The sequence below is a fragment of the Lichenostomus cassidix genome, chromosome Z, assembly GCF_008360975.1.
Source record: "Lichenostomus cassidix isolate B80296 chromosome Z, HeHo_3.0, whole genome shotgun sequence".
In the NCBI taxonomy this organism is placed as follows: Eukaryota; Metazoa; Chordata; class Aves; order Passeriformes; family Meliphagidae; genus Lichenostomus; species Lichenostomus cassidix.
The window spans coordinates 16,725,894-16,744,083 of record NC_139511.1 but is presented as its reverse complement, the minus strand read 5'-3'; the positions used below and the strand labels follow the sequence as shown (position 1 = coordinate 16,744,083).

The following is an 18,190-nucleotide window of genomic DNA, read 5'->3' as shown; positions in this document are numbered from 1 at the left end:
CGCGGCCCCGCCTCCCGCGCTCCCCGCCCCCGCGCCGGGGGAGGAGCGGGGCCGTCCCGCCCTCACCGCCCGCACCGCCCCTCGCCCGGCCGCACCTCCGCCCCGCGCTCTGCCGCGCTGCCCTGCCCGCCCCGGCCGGGCGGCTTCCCCGCGGAGCTGCATCGCCCCGGCCCTCCCGCGGCTGCGGGGCACCAGGGGCCGCCTCCTGCAGCACCCGGCCTGGGGCAAGAGCAGTCGGGGGGAACCTCGCATCCCTGCCCTGACCCGCGGCTCTTCTCCGGCACAGTGCAGAAGATTTGCAGCTCAAATACTGGACACGGCTTTTGATGCCGATGTCCGAGTTAAAGTAGTAGTAGTAGTAGTAGCAGTAGTAATAATAATAATAATAATGATGATGATAATGATAATAATAATAATAAATTATAATCCTCCACAGTGCAAACGCGCAGGTGCTGCCGGGGCGCTGTGAAACTTCCGTGAGATACGAGAGCAGCTGAAGAGCCAAGCGGCAGCGGGGGAAGACAGTGTTCTGTCTCCGGAGGGCGGCGGGGAGGGATGGAGGGACACCCGGAGCGCACGGGACGCGACAGTAGCAGAGAGCAGAGACACACGGCGGCTGTGGGACACGCGGGCTGGCCCAGCTAAGCGGGAATAGCGAACAAAGTTACTTACGGCAGCTGTAGTCCGGGCAGTCTGACCAGGGGAAAGAGCTGAAGAGCTGACTGGAAAATCTGATACCCCTTTCTGGATTTTTTGGGGGGGGGTTGGTTTTGTAGGGGGTTTTTGTTGTTTTTTGGGTAAAATCGAACAAAACCCAGAAAACGTTCTGACTTTCAGGGAACCCCTGCCTGTAGCTGTTACACAGCAAAGAGCATCAATTGGTATAGACATTCAGAGGGACTGTGAAGCTTCAGGGCACCTCAGCCTCTCAGCCTGTCAGCTTTGATGTAAATCTGACAACAGGCTTCTCTTAAGCTTGGGACCTCCCACCGTTTCCGTGCACTGAGGTTGGGCCAAACTCGTTACTAATCAGAAAGAAAAAAAAAAAATGCCCCCTGATCTCATTTGAGATGAAACATTTGAGATGTTTCAATGAAATGCTTCGGGAAATACAAGTGTTTCCCAACATAGTTATTTTCTTGGGCATATTCCAAACAGATGAAAACAAAGTGATAACCCACTTGATGTCTATGAATACTGCCCTGCTAACTTTGGTTCTTGCGATTTCCTCTTTGTTTACGGGTAAGCACAGCCCATGTGTGCTAATAGCATATGGAGACATCTAGTGCCTACATAAAACACTGCAAATCAGCTTAATTAGCCTGAAATCTTGGAGATCAGACTCAGATCCATTGCTTGCAATATTTCACCAGGACTGCGGGGTGCAGAGCGGATTTACTGCAAACCGTCGCACCGCACAGTAACAGCTGCCATGGGCAGGGACTGCGGTGGAACGAGCAGCTGCACTAACTCAGGAGGGGACTGTGACTGCAGCCCTGCTGCACAGCTTGAGCTTCAGGCTATGGCTTTCAGGCCTGAGATTTACAGCAGTAATTGACTCAAGACAGAGATTTGCCTGTGTAGACACAAAAGGGGTTGAGACAGTTCCTAACTTGCCCTTGTCCCTAAACCACAGAGAGGAAAGCCCTTAGGTGTACGAATAACATGGTTTCATCTTGGCTTTATAGTGTCTCTGTGTTTCTATTCTTTCTTTGTTAGCCCAGGAACACAATCATTCTAGCACACGTAATTGTAAAATCTTGCCTCTTTTCAACAAACATATGCAAACTGAGTACTTATATTTGCCAATCACTTTGGCTGAAATTAAATTGAAGTTAAGGCCTGCTTATCCACTGGAAAGGTATCACTCCAGGAACAGAAAATATTTGCTTTTTAATATACTTATGTAAAGAAAGAAGAAATACAGGCTGCTGATCAACATTCTCAGCCAGAAGCCTGAAAGAAAGCTCATTTCAGTGATACCCATGTAGATGTTTTTGCCAGTACTACTATATAGGGGCATAAAGTAGAACATTTCTACATACTTTAAGTAGTCTAAAACTAAATATATTGCATTATGTGTGTGTGTAGGAGTGCACATGGGTGTATGTTTTAGACAACCCACATAACATGTACTTCTCAGTCTCAGGCAAGTCACAAATACCTGTGAGCTGTAAAAGCACTAGATCACAGGACCATAGAAAAAATAAGGCTGGAAAATACTTTTAAGATGATTAAGTCCAACCGTCAACCCAACACCACCACCATGTTCACCATTAAACCATGTCCTCAAGTGCCATACCCACAGGTTTTTTTAACACTTCCACAGATGGTGACTCCACAATTTCCCTGAACAATCTGTTTCAACACTTTAAAACCTTTTCTGTGGAAAAAAAAATCAAATGTCTAATCTAAACCTCTCCTGGTACAACTTGAGACCATTTCCTCTCATCCTGTCACTTGTTACCCAGGAAAAAAGACTGACACCATCTCACTACAACTTCCTTTCAGGTAGTTGTATATCTCTTATAAAATGGAATTATCACCAAACAACTATAATGTTTTTAAGTGATGGATACATTTGAACAAAACAATCCTTAAACCCTGTGAGTATGCAAAATACTGGACTTTGAAATTACCAGTGTGTTTGAAATCTCTGTATCAAATCCAAATGGTGCATTAAAGCATTAGTGCATTTCCACATGGTGTGACTTCCTCCTTCATGTTGCTTTGGGTTTCAGCAGACAAAAGGTTGGTAAAGTGTATAAACCAAAGTTTAAAATGGAAAAAGATGGGCTTGAAAGAGATGACTGATGCCATCACTATGGTCTAAGGATTTCAAAATAAGCAAGGAGGAAGCAGCTTTTGTCCTTCTGAATAAAAGGAGGTACTAGGAGTGAGGAGAGTCCAAGTAAGGAAGCAACATGAGGGAGTAAGTAAGTATAGGCAGTTACTAGTTAAAATTGTGCCCTATTCTCTCAATTCCCATGCAGATCCTTAGAAAATATTGGTGTTTGTCTGTTGAGATAAGAGAGCAAACGTACATATTTCTTTCCTTACTTAAGCCTTTCTGGTATATGTCCCAGGTACTCTGTTGTAATACCTTTCCCATATAGTAGCCATGTTTCAAATTATCATAAAAAGCACCGATTTTTAATTAACTCTCTGGGAGTTTGGCATGTGTGGCAAAATAAATGTTAAATTAATGAAATAATATGAAGGCTGCCTAGGCTGCAGGAAGCTTTTCTCAGTAAAATCTTGATCTTACTTTGACATACCGTGCTTCAATCAATGGTAACAGCAGTTAACAAAATGCAACAGTTTAAGGGAGAAGACAAGAGTGTAAAATGCATATTGGGGGAATGTAGAGGTAATTTTTAACCAAATTTAGTAAGGAGCAGTTTCAATGCACCATCTTCCCCTGCTCACTGAAGAGCCAACACCTTTTTCTTTCTGTATGTCAAAACAACCCATATGCAACTCATTTAATTTTTGCAGGTGTACAAAATAGTGTGATCTATTTCTAAGTTCTCTAAATCCTACCTGTCATTCTCCTCCCTCACTTTGTCTGTTGCCAAAAATTTTACAGTGGAGAAACTTGTCAGAATTTCAAGATTCTAGGTCATATAAAGAGGAGAAACTGTCGAAACCCAGCAACAAAAGCTGATATGCTTTTAGTGGTTTTCAGATTTCCTCCTCTGTAAACAAATGTTGATAGTGAATCTGCAAAACAATTTTAAAACTTCTGTTAATGGAGTATAGGTTGCACTGAAGGGTGAAAGGATAATTAATAAATAGGGTTTTTAAAAGAACAGTTGAAAATAAGCATAAAGAACAAATAAGAATGAGAGGAAGAAGAAGATAGATAGACATAGATAGAACACATGAAGTGAAGTACATAATTGAGACAAAAGGAAAAAAGAAAAAAACCCCAACAAAACCACAAAGCAGATATGAGTACAAGAAAACCGTATTTTGTGTTTTACACTTCTAAAGTGTAGTTTGATGAGACAAAATGCAACAAAGCCATATTGCATTAATTTTAAATATCGTCTGAATAAAAGTCACTCACAATTCCCTACCAAATGAATTAATCCATTCACATTAAGAAACAGATGCAACTTTCTCATTTTGCTAGGATTTTAGTTCAATGTTATTAAAAACATGTGATTGTGATTGTTTTCTGTATTTAAAAGATTTTTCCTTGGGAAAGCTTCTCGCTGCAAGTGTCCACCTTCCAAGTCACTTCAATGTTCATTTTAATGTGAATTGGGTTGACTCTTATGCCAATTTCACAAGCTAAGCACAAGAGTGGATTTGCCTTGCATTTAAGGTAAATATTGATGGAAACTGATTGGTAAATGAGTTATCAGAAACACAACCATAAGGACTATTGGTTCTAGTTCCTTGTTTGGTCAAGAAACATAAGCAATATTTAAGCAGATACACTGTTAGGCTAGGCAGATCCACAAGATTTGAATTTGGAGTTCTATGAGCCACAGTCTACAGACCTTTTAACATCTGTCAGAAATTTTTGATTTCGAGACATTCCACAATCCATAAGGCAAACTAAAAATTGTCAAACGCTTAATTTCCTACAAACTGCCTGCTTGACTTTAGTTGAAACTATTTGAAGTATCTATGATGATTTGTGTTTCATCTCATGTTCCTGGTGCAATTGCTTTTAAATAATGCACGTTTCTATGTGATAAATTTAAGTCCTGAATTTTTTGTTTTGTTTTTACCTTAACAGAGAATGATTTTGGTTCAAACTTGGTGAATTTTACAAGAAGAAGAGCAGAGCTTAAAGCACAGATTTCTGATCTGCATTCACGTTCCTAAATACATATGAGTGACCCAGAAACATGAAAAAATTGTGTTCTTTTAATCTTTGAAAAAGACAGAGAGTCTGACTTCCACTATAGAGAAATGCATTTTAAGTGGTCTGCTCTTATGGTTATCTATTACGTATCTGATGGAAGAGAAAATATAAATATTTTCACAAGGTGAAATGTTCAGGAACAATTATGTATTAAAAAAGCATTAAAACCTTAGGAAAAAGAACAAAGCAATAACACTTCTAAATTAGCACAAAAAACAGATATGGAAAGTTTTTGAAAACCTGTATTTGCAGGTTTTGTCCCAGAAGAAACATACGTAGGTAGGAACACTTTTTGTGTATCTGAAAATCTAAAAGGCAAACTGCAACATTAGGACACCACGATAACATTGATTTCCACAGCATTAAAACCAAGTTCAAAACCGAACTGTCCATCAATTGTAACAAGATACATTTCTTGTATATGATGATTTGCTAATTCAAATCTTCTTACAAAACTTTGGGCTTCTCAATTCACATTGAGACCATAGTCCTCAAAATTTCATTTTTTTTATAAAAACTTCTGTGAAATTCAGCAGAAGCACATTTGACACATGTTTAAGTAACATTGTAGAATAAGGCAGTTATGCTTACCTTGTTTTGTAACAAAGCAATCACTTGTGTATGTAAAATCAGGGGGGTTTCAGTAAGTTTTAAGTTTTCTGCCAACACAGTGTGTCACCAAATGACTGACTGAACCTTTTTCCTTTTTGGAAGAACAAATAAAAAGGCGAATTACAGTTACAGGAAAAAGTTATCTGTTGGATTCCGTGCATAGGATATCATCCTGACCTTTTGTTTTTCACAAAAAAACCCCAGGAACTGAAGTGTCTCACATGATTGACAGCCAAATGTAAAAACAAGAAGTACTTCCTTGCCCAACAGGAATGAATACTTTGATTCTCAGAGACACATTTGCAGTCCTGCAGAATATTGACCTTAAACATCCGGTTCAGGTTGAGATATTCAATAATCCTAAAAATTATGCTACTGTTTTAAAGTCAGTTCTTTAAACAAGAGCTTGAGGTGAAAGCACCATGATCCTTACTGATTTTGCTGATCTGTTTCTTTACAAAAACCATAAAATTCTATTAAAACAGGACTCTCTATACTAAAGCAGAGGTTCATCTAGCAAAGTAGGCTCCTTCCAACAGCTGATGACAAAAGAGTACAAGAATATATTAAAAAAAGTTAAGTAAATATACATCAAAATTTTGTAGATCACTACTCATTCTTCCAGTGATTTGCAGCTCTGTGTCACTGTTGATATTCTTCTTTTTACCAGCTTCTATAAAGAATCTGTTGCTTTCTGAACTACGTACATTCCTAGCATTTGTGATGTCCTGTGACAAGGAACTCTGTAGCAGAACTGCTTCTTGTAACAAGAAATATCTCTTTCTCTTGGTTTTGAAGGTTCCACTTAACTCATTTCATATGATACCCATAGTTCTTATGTTGAAAGAAAGATAGTCCTGATTCACCTTTTCCATTACAGTCTGCAAAGGAATGTTCTCTCATGCCCGTCTCTTTTGAAATAATAATAAATGTATTAACAGAACATATTTCTTTGTCTCTTTCATGAACTGTTTCATACCTCAGCATCTTTATTTTTCTTTTGCCAGCATTGCTGTCCGTGTATTTAGACAGAAAGACAATTGCAATATGCTCCAGAATATGGGCACCTTAGATTTAAAAAAGTGCTTTCTTTTCATTCTCCTTTCTCCCTGAATCATCTCTCGAGTTTTTTTTTTTTGCTCTGTTGGTCACCGCTGAATATGGAGCTGATGCTTCCTTAGTAGTATTTCTGAACAGCAACTGTTTAGAGCCTGTAATTGTGTACATAAACTTTGGATTTCCCAACAACTTGTAAGTACCATATGCTATCACAATCACATCAGTAAGCTTTAAAGAAGGAGCTGTGTTTCAGATTGTTCATTTTCTGCTCTGAATAGCAAGTTCCTGTTCTCTGTCAATTGCAAAATAGGAGCCACACAAAAATGATAACCTTTGCCATAAACTAGCCCTTTGAAGAATACAGGCCATCAGTTCCCTATTGTCCCCTCAAATACTGTCATTTAATTTTAGGTAAGCAATGAGGAGAAAAAAAAGACAGGAAAAAATACCCAATAAAATATCTAACATGCTGAAGGCAAGACAATGCGAGCTTCCCATTCTTTGTACACATAAGGCTACTCAGTCAGGGAAGTTCTTTTCTGCTGACCCTTTAATTTTACTTCAAGTTCTCTTGCTACCAATATTATCTTTCTCTCTTGCTTTTTGGTTCCACTCCCTCAGCTTATTTCCTATTTTTTTGCAGTAGAAGCATATTTACTAAGCCAGGCATATGTACATGTTGGACTGAAACCAACATTTTATAGTTAAGCCCTACCTCTGCAAAATTCCATGAAGCAAGCTGCATGGAAAAGAGAGCACAGCAGGAAAAAAAAAAAGAAGACTAGAGCTAGAAACATACTTCATGTTTGAGCATAATGCATCCAAAACTCAGACAGCAAAGATATCTTAGACAATGATTTCTCAGCTGAAACTTCAAGCTGAGCGTAGTGAAAGTATAATAATCTGTCCAAGGAATTTTCTCCGTTTATGAATTAGACAGAGCACAGACTGAACGGAGATGAGAAATTTAAATGAAGTCAACTCCTGGAAGAAAACAATGCTCCACTTGGGGGGGGTGTCTACAAGAAAAACCTCACAACCAAGCCTCTAGAGAATCAGAGGTAATGACTGCACAGAGAAGGTCTTGCTGGCTTTAGGAATGACAGAGCTTGTCTACAAGACTTATTTGGACAATATTTTCCATAAAGCCTGGTGTTTCCCACCATATATTTACACATTCTACAGGCATAATGAATCACCAATGGTGCTAAGCTAATACAATTATTAGACCTTTTCATGGGTTCAGATGAAAATTCAGATGAGGCCAAAGTGATGCAGCAGCTTTCATCAGCCCCTGCTGCAGGGCTGAGCTTCACACAGGCTTTGGACTGATCCTCCACCTGTACAAGCACCAGATTCATGCTGATCAGACTGGTCAGAACAAAAAGCTGTATGAGAGTGGGAAAATTTGTGTCCTCTCCTTGAAGCACTCAACAACTGGACATAAATTCTTAGACACTAACATTCTGGCTAATCAAAAAGACAGAGTGGGACACAGGCATTTCATTTAAAGCTAAGGATGCTTTAAATCAAATCTCTTGCTAAGAAGAAAGGACTAATTTACAGTTATAGATTGTTATTTTACTTCATTTGTTATGCAAATAATGTAATAATGTAACTTTTGACATTACTGTTTCAAGTCATACACCTTTCAGGAGATAAAAATCAAATAATTTATGTAAATTATTGCTCTGGGGAGGAGTGAGGATGTGAGATAAACAGACCTGCAGAAGGAGGGGCAGGAGGTGCTCCAGGTGCTGGGGCAGAGATTCCCCTGCAGCCCATGGTGCAGACCATGGCAAGGCAGCTGTGCCCCTGCAGCCCTCGGAGGTCCATGGGGATGTAGAGATGTACATGCAGCCCGTGAGGAGCCCCAGGCTGGAGCAGGGGCATGCCTGAAGCAGGCTGTGGGAAGCCTGTGCTGGGACACCCTCATGTCAGCTGAGGAGGGGTGGGATAGAGTGGCTGGGTGGACACCTGACATCCAGCCAAGGTCAACCCACCACAGTTAGGTATGAACTTAATCTTTGTGGTGTGTCATTTTAACAGAAAGGCTTTAAAAGAGGCTTCTGCCTGTTTCTTCTGTGTTTTTGATAACAGCTTACCTTTGGTTGGCTTCATAAGTCTCTCACACATAACCAGGGAAAGAAGACACTTTTTCAGAATCAGAGAAATGTGACAATAAATCATAAATTGTCTGAAAGCCAGAAATCACATTCACTTTAAAACCTATTCCCCAGTGCAAAACATTGACTTTGTGTACAGATAATTAATTAAAATCAGACATGAATGGACACAAATACCTTTACATGCTGTTATTTTGGATCTCTTCTCACAGAATATTGTTGAATTTGAAGCAGTATTATCTGATCCATTTATCTTTTGTAGCAAATACTTAGGATGTATTTTGTTGCTATATACAAATCTAAATGATTATTCTGTAGTAATGACTTTTTTTGTTTTTAATGCATGGTTTTATTTGGCCTTCAGAGTTTAAGCTTTGGTTGACTATTTGTCTCTCATCTACTCAAAAAAAAATCCTATTTTATCTGATGAATTTACATTTCTGTGTCTAAGTTTATTGTGAGATACTATACAAATATATTCAAACAATCTTAATATCTGCCTTGGAAAGCCTGCAGATCTACAATTAAGTTTCAAAGTATGCATATCAACTTGATAACAGAGATTGCTGACTGGTACAAAAAAAAGACATAAGATGTGAGCGGCTCCTGTAGGTCTCATGGGCGCTAATCCTGAAATTCAGTAATCATGTTTTAAAGGGAAATATTAGTAATTACTTTGTTACTAATAGGAGAAGAAAATGTTAGTGTGGCTGGTAAATCCTCACCACTATTGGTTAGTGACTTATGGTAATTCAAACCTGGAGTAGAATATTTACTTGCTAACTGGAATTGCTTGACAGGGTAATGGAGTCTCTTCCTCCCTTTAAAGGAATTTCACTTTCATCCTGGTATACAGGCTGTCCTTTTCACTAGCCATAATTTCAAATGTTCCCTCAATGAGGCAGACAAATAGCTACAACCTTTCACTTTCTTATTTTGTGAATAACGTGCTGACTTTTCCATGTGCCCAAAACAGGATGCCTGTTCCTTTCTTTGAACTAGTCTTGAGCTAGAACTCAAGTTAGAGAAGTGGTTAAGATCTGAATAGAACTGCCAAGTGAATGCCGCTTTCTTGGATATGAACACAGCCACGGAATAAGAGAGCACTGAAAGAGATGATTCCTAGACTTTGCACAGGAACTAGAAGGGACAGAACTTAGGACAAAATTCTCCATGGCTTAAGGCTCTCCTAAATATTTAGATAACACTAGCAATGTAAAAGCTGCATCTTACCGTGGACTGGGTAAGTCTAAAGCAGGAGACTGCTACATTTGATGTCGGGCTGACACAAATACATTTAATCTTTAATCTCTTCTGAAATACAAATGGGTTACACTTAGAGAAGCTGTGGATAGAGGCCAAAACTGTGATCTCCCGTGTTATATACACCAACCTCAGGTACCTGTCCTTGACAGCCTCGAGGCCCAGCATGCAGAATCTCAGAGCTGGCCCTGCAAGTAGCAGCTCACAAGTCAATGTGAAAACCCAAGCACATTTGGTGTTGTCAGCTCCCATGATTCTTCCATTAGCTTGAAGTTTAATTACATTTGCCTTTCAGTCTCTAGATCTCTTATTCTCTTTAGAATACTACACCTACATCAGAATCTAAGCTTTCTTTTTAAAATAAAGTACTTTAGCTTCTGTTTTGAAGCTGGAGTTTGACGATGTAACTTGTGTGTCCATTGAAGGTTCAAAACACAGGAGGTAAATTAAAAGGACTTGGGTTAGTTTGTGTCGTGGGAGAGGGATAAACTCAAGACTTCTTGTGATCCAACATATGTCTTCAATATACTGGACTGGTATATTAAAGAGTTTACTGGCCCTTCCTTCTTGAGAAGGCTCATAAACATCCTCTGTAAAAGAGATCTTGTACAAAACTTCATAGAATGCATTCTATTTACAACTAAATCTAAAAACCAGCTCTGTAGGCCTCTTTTTGATTTTTAAGTTTATCTGACTGATAATGATCTAGCTCACAATGCAGTACGGTCTTCCTACAACTCTGCCAGTATTGTCTCACAAACAGTGCCGTCATTAAATACTACTCAAAGGACAGCAGAGACCCAACAGGATACAGACCCTTTTATCTTCAAGTCAACTTCAACCAGCACTCCAGCAGATTAAAAGAATGATGGATTTGTGTTTATAAAGTGAGATGAAAACAAAGTACAGAGGAATTGCCTGATGCCACCATGGGGAAGCATACCGAAGACAAGCAATCTTCTCAGTCCAATTCAATGCAAACTGGTGTCTGTTTTGTAACCATTACTGTCTTTTCTACTATTTCCACCAGAAAGGTCAATCCTAGGAAGATTAAATACATCTTTTTGGGGACTACCCATGCTGGTCCTTAAGTCGTTAATATCCCTGGTCAATACCACAGACAGATTCTTACAAAGGAAACATGTAAAGCTAGAAACCTCCCCCCAAACACTAAAATCAAATTACATATTTGAAATGCAAGCATGAGTTCGTCAAAATGGGTTAATATAATTTTCCACGCTTTGTGCTAGCACAAATTTCTACATTTCAAGAGCACTCAAACCCAGAGTCTTTCTGTTGAACTGTAGATTGTATTAGATAATGTCCTGGTAACAAATATGTTTTAGGTTAGCATGTTAAATGTACTGGTAATTCAGATATATGTCAGCAGAGGGCAAAAAGAATGTCAGAAAGTTTTCAAATGTAATCTAATCTGAAAATATCTTTAAATAATCCACTGTTTTATCATAGTTTTTTCTCACTATCAACATTTGCCTTTTGTTAGTGCTTCAAATTGCTGCTTCTAGGTATAAGAAAATTAATTATACAAACATTAAGTATAAATGTTGTTAAACAGATATAAAGAAAAATTCTTTAAATACAAGTCTATGCTTATATTCCTACAGCTCTTACTTTCCCAATATGATTTTCCCAATATATGACTTTACTTTCCCAATGTATGATTTTCCACAGGAAAGCACATGGGAAAATAGCAAAACAAAAACAGGTGCTTGTGGACTTACCTTTCTCAAGAAAACCCGATATAACTTATTAACAAAGTTTTGAATGTCACACTACTTTCAAATGTGCTACATTAAACACATTTGAAAACCAAGAGTCAACATATGTAAATAAAGTTATGCCTGAAGCAGTGTGTCTAATCTTATCTGTGCAAGCAAAAGCACAATTGCAGATCTAATTCAAAGGACATGCACAATGCAATTTACTGATCCTGCTTTGAGAAGGAACTTAGAAAAATACAAAAGACTAAATAAAATTCTCAATGTCTTTATCAAACAGTTTTAGGTCTACTTTGGCTGTAACTGGACTGGAAACTTCTAAAGTCATGGCCACTGCTTTCAGTAAGTTGTGCATATTTTTTGAAAACTGTGATTTTTTTCACTGTAGCTGGTAATATAGGACAACAGAACCTGGAAAATTCAAGTGTGGTCAGGTGAATGATCATTTTTATCAGCAATTTTGACTGTCCTAAGCAGCTATTTCAGAATCTGTTTCTGTGCAGTACTGTAAAACACTTACAAAGAGCTGAGGGAGCTCTGCATCTTGTGATAAGGAAGCCACTTCCTTATCTCCTCACCAAGGCCATCAGAAATGTAAACAATAGAGTTGGAAAGACCTCATCACAAAGCTTTAGACTTTGCATTAGGGTCTAGTCCAGTGCCCTCCAAAGTATGTGTGTGGCATGGAAAATCACACCCCAGGATGTGTGCCAGACAATTCACTGTAGTGAAGGAATATGGGTTTTAGCATTAACAAATAAAATTAAAACAAAATAAAATTAAAACAAAATAAAATAAAACAAAATAAATAAAAAAAAATAAATTGTTCAAAACAGTATTTTTTTATCTTTATCTCACACTGATTTAATTTCTATTTTTGTAAAAGCTTTATCATGTACATAATACATAAATAGAATAGTACATGTATACAATTTATAAACAAATATATTTGCCTCTATTAGGGGCACATGCTCAAAAAGGTCTGAGATAGAGATACATGATCAAAAATGTTTTGAGGCCACTGGTCTAGCCCTAGTACAGTAATAGTATCAGTGAATAAAAGCAGAGGATATGCCATTGTTAGACATAAATTCTTTTATCACAATAAACTGATTTCCCAAGGACGTATGACAAAACAAAGGAATTGGAAAACAAGAAGTAATGTAGGGTGTTTCCCCCCTTTCCACTTCCTTTTATTTTTCCATTTTCCTTCTTCCTCTCTGTTTTTCATTATATGTGCCACTCACTTCTCCATCTATTAATTTCTCCATTCCCATTTGGATTAGCCACATTTTTCTTTCAAAAAATGGTTTCTATGATAAGGACAAAAGCTTTAAGCCCCTTCTGTATTTTTCTTTTCCTTTCTCCTTTTACTCATTTTGCCTAGTCAAAAACTCTTATTTCTCCCAGCATCTCCCCTCTTTCTGTCTTATTCTGCTGGTTTTGGCCTCCACTACCTAACCACAAACTCCTTTCATCTGATCTGCAGATCCATCTTTGGGCCTTCACCAGGCTAAACCTTTACCTTAACCTTTTTTCTTTCCCCCCAGTGGAACTTCCTGTTTTCCACATCCTCTCTTTCCTGTTATTTTCTTTTTCCACAACAAGATGGAAGGGAAATACTTATGAGCAGAGACATGCTTTTGCAGTGCTCTGTTTCCTCTGGCCTTCCGGCTACTTGGCAACAATCCTCCCCTGACGAAATCAGGAATAGCTGAACATTTGCTGCAGCAAGCCCCTTCTTGTCTGCACTCCTCCACACCACTGACAGGCAGAATGTGGCATGCAGTCCATGGAGCCTCATGGAGCCACTTCTGGCAGCAAGTTGGCAGATTTCTGAAATGCCGTATGGGCTTGGGAAGCACGGAGAGGAGGATGGGGAGAGCTAGAGTGCAAGGGACAACAAGGAGCCTGCAGCAGGTAATGGGTGTGTGTAGCTAAGGAAGAAGACAATCTAAACTCAAGGGAGACTGGGCACATCAGCATGTGGCAATTGCTTCAGTCTGAGCACTCCTACAGCAGCAAACTTCACAACAAGCAATCTGGCAATGTGTGACTTAATGATCAAGAGTCTTTGAAGTCTGACATTATTAATTTAGTTGCTTATTTGCTGCAGCACTTCTCAAAAAATTATTAACCTAGGTGTTTCAAGACATACAATGGCATAAGAAATTACCACAGTGAAGCATAATCCAAAAAGGTAATGTAGATACCTATGACACTTAAAGTTTTTTCTCTTCGAAAAGCTCTTAGAGTTAAAAGAAAGGATCACTACAGAAATTATCAACTTATATGCACATTTCCTGTCAAAAAAATCACAGCAATGTATTATACCATATATCAGATACTTCACTAACAAGTTAAAGGTGACCATTTTAATTAGCTCTTGAAGTATTTGCTGGTACATAGCTTCACTGCTTTAACTATGCCAAAAAAAAAAAAACAACTAAGTCCTTTGGAGATGTAATTTCTTCTAATAATGTGTTTTTTTAAAAAATATTTTATCACAGAAACAGTACCAGCACCTGCATCCCATAAATACCATGTCCTTTTCTAAACTAATGGTCTCAAAAGTCAATTAAAAAATCTCTAGAGAAATACTGATCCATAATGTATAACAACAGCTAAATTACATATTTATACACCATGTTAGTCTCTATATAATACATACTGTGTCTCTATCAGATTATTTGAAAGCACGAGCACATATTTTCAGTAATGCAGTTTCTTAGTGCACATGAAATGTGCACTACTTCTCAAACAGGACATAGCATAGGACAACTAAATGATTAAAGAGAGGGAGCACATCCTTTATCAAGAAAAATAATGAAATCTACCAGGGAATAGCTGGGCAAGATGACAGCAGAACTGTTCATCAAATTCTTCAAACACAAAATGGAGGACATTCACTTAGGAGTGAAAATTTTAGGAGACTGATTATAAAATAAAGGAAAGAAAGTACTTCTTTTACAGTGATGAAATTGTTGGATTTGTAGCCATTGGACAACAGTATCAAGAAGTTCAAAAAGGCAATAAACACAACCATACACTAATGATTTTAAAGGGCATAGGTGTGGATGTAGCCTTACGTTTCTAGTTCTCTAATTTAGGATGCCAGTGGAGCACAAAAAATCCAACAACAGAGAGTACCCAGTCTACAAGCTCTTCCTAAATCACATCTCTCACTAGCACCTCTGACAGAGCACTAGGACAGATAGACAGCTTACTTGACACATTATGGCCCTTTTAAAGAGCATTTACTGTAAGAAAAGCATTTACTTTGCATTAGTTGCTAACCTGTTTGCATGTTCTAAGCCATGTGCAAACGTGATACAATTAAAGCATAAGTAATCATGAATTTATTATGGGTCACAGGGTTATTGCAGGAAAACTGATATATAAGAAATTCCTATGCTTACTTAAGTAAAAACATTATTGCACACCCCTATCCCTGCTCTACATGCAGTTTATATAGTGCAGAAAGCTGCAACAATGTAAAACTTAGATGTGGAAACATATGTCTATGTCTCCAGTAAGCTTAATGCAGTAGATCACCTCCATCATCATAACCAAATTGGTTATTTAATTAGACCTTGTAACAGGAAAAAAACTCCTATGAACCATAAAAGGGAAGCATACAAAAGCCCTGCAGCCAGCTGAATGATTCACTAATAGTAAGAATCCAAATTTTGGCTATCATAAATGATCACGATTGACTACAATGAAATTATACAATTATTCAATAGCTGTATGTCTAACAGAGTAATGATATATGGAAATGATATAATGTATATTTCAAAACAGTAATTAAGTACTTAAACAAACACACCTTAGTGATTCCTGGTTACTTATTTCATTATTTACTGAAGTCATACTGTACTAATTACAATTCAGAACAAGTGATAAACTTTAAAAAAGGGACAAAAAAATTACCATTAAACACACACATTCTCATGGCCACATCCTGTCATGCCACAAACAGAGACAATTTGACTCAGAATAGCTGTTGAACACTGACAAAGCAATAATCAGAAATGAATAATAATGCTTTGTTCACACATGAACACTATTGTTTATATATAATTGTTTTTTAAAATAGCTACTCCCCATAGAATTCATAGAATTGTTAAGATTGGAAAAGACCTTTAAGGTTATCAAGGCCAACCACTAAAACAGCACTGCTAGGCCTACCACTAAGCCATGTCCCTAAATGCTGCCTGCTCCAATCCCTCCAATCCCTTTCCCTCTTCAGAGAGGAAATTTTTGCTAATATCCAATTCAAACCCACCCTAGTGCAATGTGAGGCTATTTTCCCTTTTCCTATCACTTTCTGCTTATAAGGAGGGACTAAACCATGTAAAAAAACCTATTGATGCTAAGTTCTGCAGAAAACAAACATAAATATCACAGATCAGGCACGCATGGGAAAACACAATGTGATTTTGTAATGTATGAACAATGCCTTGCACAAAATCCTTTTCTTTACATTAGAAAGTGAAAACATGGCAAGACAATAATGCATTGTAGCACTGTCTGAAATGACCATGGCTTAAATTTAATGCTTACCTTATCCACAGTTTTCTGGAGTTTCCTCCAGAACCACATACTCAGATTTGCTAGTCCTTGCGGTTTTATCAAGCCTTGTGATATCTCATGTCTCTGAAGAGTTCTAGTTATTGACAAGTGAATCTCAACTTTGCCTTGAAACAGAACCCTCAAGATTTTGTGACTACAGAGAAACACATAAAATACAGCCTATATATCATCCTAACTTCAAGCATTACTCAAACTGTTGTTGGTAACCCAAAATGTTATTGTATTCCGTATGTACGTGTGCCCAAAATTGTTGCTGTCTCTTTCAGCCCCTGCAGCTGGGGAGGTGAGGGCAGGGGATGCTATCGTGAGCACTTTTAAAGTTGGCTCTCATTGGAAGCTCATCCCCTTTTGCCACGTGATTTTTTGGCTCGCTGGCTTCCTGGTCTTTGCTTACACAGAGTCCTTTCTTTTCAGGGTTCTCTTTTGGCTTTTTTCCCCTCGTCTGGCAGAGTCTGCAGCTGGCATTTTTGAGCTGCCATGCAGGCAAATTCCACAAATTGCCTGTCGCTGCTGCACCGAGCGGGGGCAGCCCCACTCCAGCAAGCTGGTCCAGATCCATCCATCCCCGCTCCAGGAGAGGAGACTAGGGAGTCGCCCCAGCGCAGCTACCTTGCCTTGACTCCTCCTGCCATCTCCTGCCGAGAGAAGGGTGAAGTCCCTCCGCGGGTTTCTAGCCCTTGATCCGCAGAACACCAGCCGGAGCTTCATCTGAAGAAAAGCAGAGCAGAGGGGGACGGTGGGGGAAGACTGACACCACCTTGCCCTTTGTCCTTCGAATCATGCTCTCGGCTGTGGAGCATCATCCTGAGGGGTGTCTCCAGTATTTTTGGTCTCTCTGTTCTGCGGAGTCTACAAGGTTAAGCAGTTTTGGATCTAGTGGTTATTTGCTGTTAGTTTTTGATTGTTGCTGTACTTACTTTTAGTAAACTGTTACTTTTTCACTTACATCTACTTGTATTCATTCTTTATTGGTGGAAAGGGATTGGCTGAACCTGCAAAGGGAGGCAACTCATTCCAGAGTGTTCTCCTTCAAATTGTCTTAAACCAAGACACACGTTCTTTTTGTTTAGGAATCATAAGTAATAAATGACACATTATCTTTTACACACCTGCTATGATGGGCTCTACAAATACAGCAGAACAGGAACTCATACATTTTTTCAAGACAGCATTCTGTCTGCCCTTCTGTTCTGGCTCCAAGCAGGTGGTTTGTGTTCCACCACTTCGGAAGCCACAAAACCTATGAGAGAGGGCAACTTTTATTAAAGCTTGTTGCTAACTATAAATAACACTACAACACAAACAGAATTCTGGTAAGGCATGCAATACTTGGCCTTTCTCTGTGCAGTGCACTACACAAGGCTTGTCCAAATACAAAATAAAGGAGTAAACTCTATATTTTATTAGTACCATCTTGAGTAGCAGAAAGGTCTGAAACTCACAGTGCCTCACCAGCACTTAGATATTACCACTCAAATATTTTGTGAATGTGTTTGTAATGAATTAAAACAAAACAGCACCATCCTGGGAGGCCATTTTAAACCAGAGACCAGATAGTTCTGTTCCTGCTCAGAAGGGTAAGCAGTATCTATCAAATGGACCTAGCAAACTTATTTTAATAAATACTTGGGGCAAAATCAGAATGCATCATATGCATCTCCCAATCTGTGATGCTCTCAAAACGCTGCTGGTGATTTTTATCCACACACTCACACTCCTTGTTCTCCTTAGAACGACTTGCAACATTTACATTTAAAGCATATTTAGACTGTATGACCTTTAAAAGCAGATGAGTTGCCCAACCACGCACCTTTGCAATACTTAAGGTGCTGGAGAAAGACTTGCAGTGCCATTATGTGCCCTTGAGCTACTAGATGAGTTACTGATCAAATGGCCTGAAATGCTGTTCTAGC

At 38.8% G+C, this 18,190-nt stretch overlaps 1 protein-coding gene and 1 long non-coding RNA gene across 2 annotated transcripts in view; both read right to left on the bottom strand.

The window, feature by feature from the left end:
* CEMIP2 (cell migration inducing hyaluronidase 2) overlaps positions 1-1,011 on the bottom strand; it is a 50,476-nt gene extending 49,465 nt beyond the window's left edge. Inside the window, exon 1 of the mRNA XM_085043476.1 lies at positions 673-1,011. The gene's annotated coding sequence lies outside the window, so the exon portion shown is untranslated. The remainder of the gene's footprint in view (positions 1-672) is intronic.
* Positions 1,012-16,411: 15,400 nt separating this feature from the next.
* On the bottom strand, positions 16,412-17,716 carry LOC146424448 (uncharacterized). The gene is made up of 2 exons (XR_014846856.1): positions 17,387-17,716; positions 16,412-17,126 (listed from the first exon to the last, which is right to left on the bottom strand). It is a non-coding gene; the product is annotated as an uncharacterized LOC146424448 (long non-coding RNA).
* Positions 17,717-18,190: the final 474 nt, after the last annotated feature.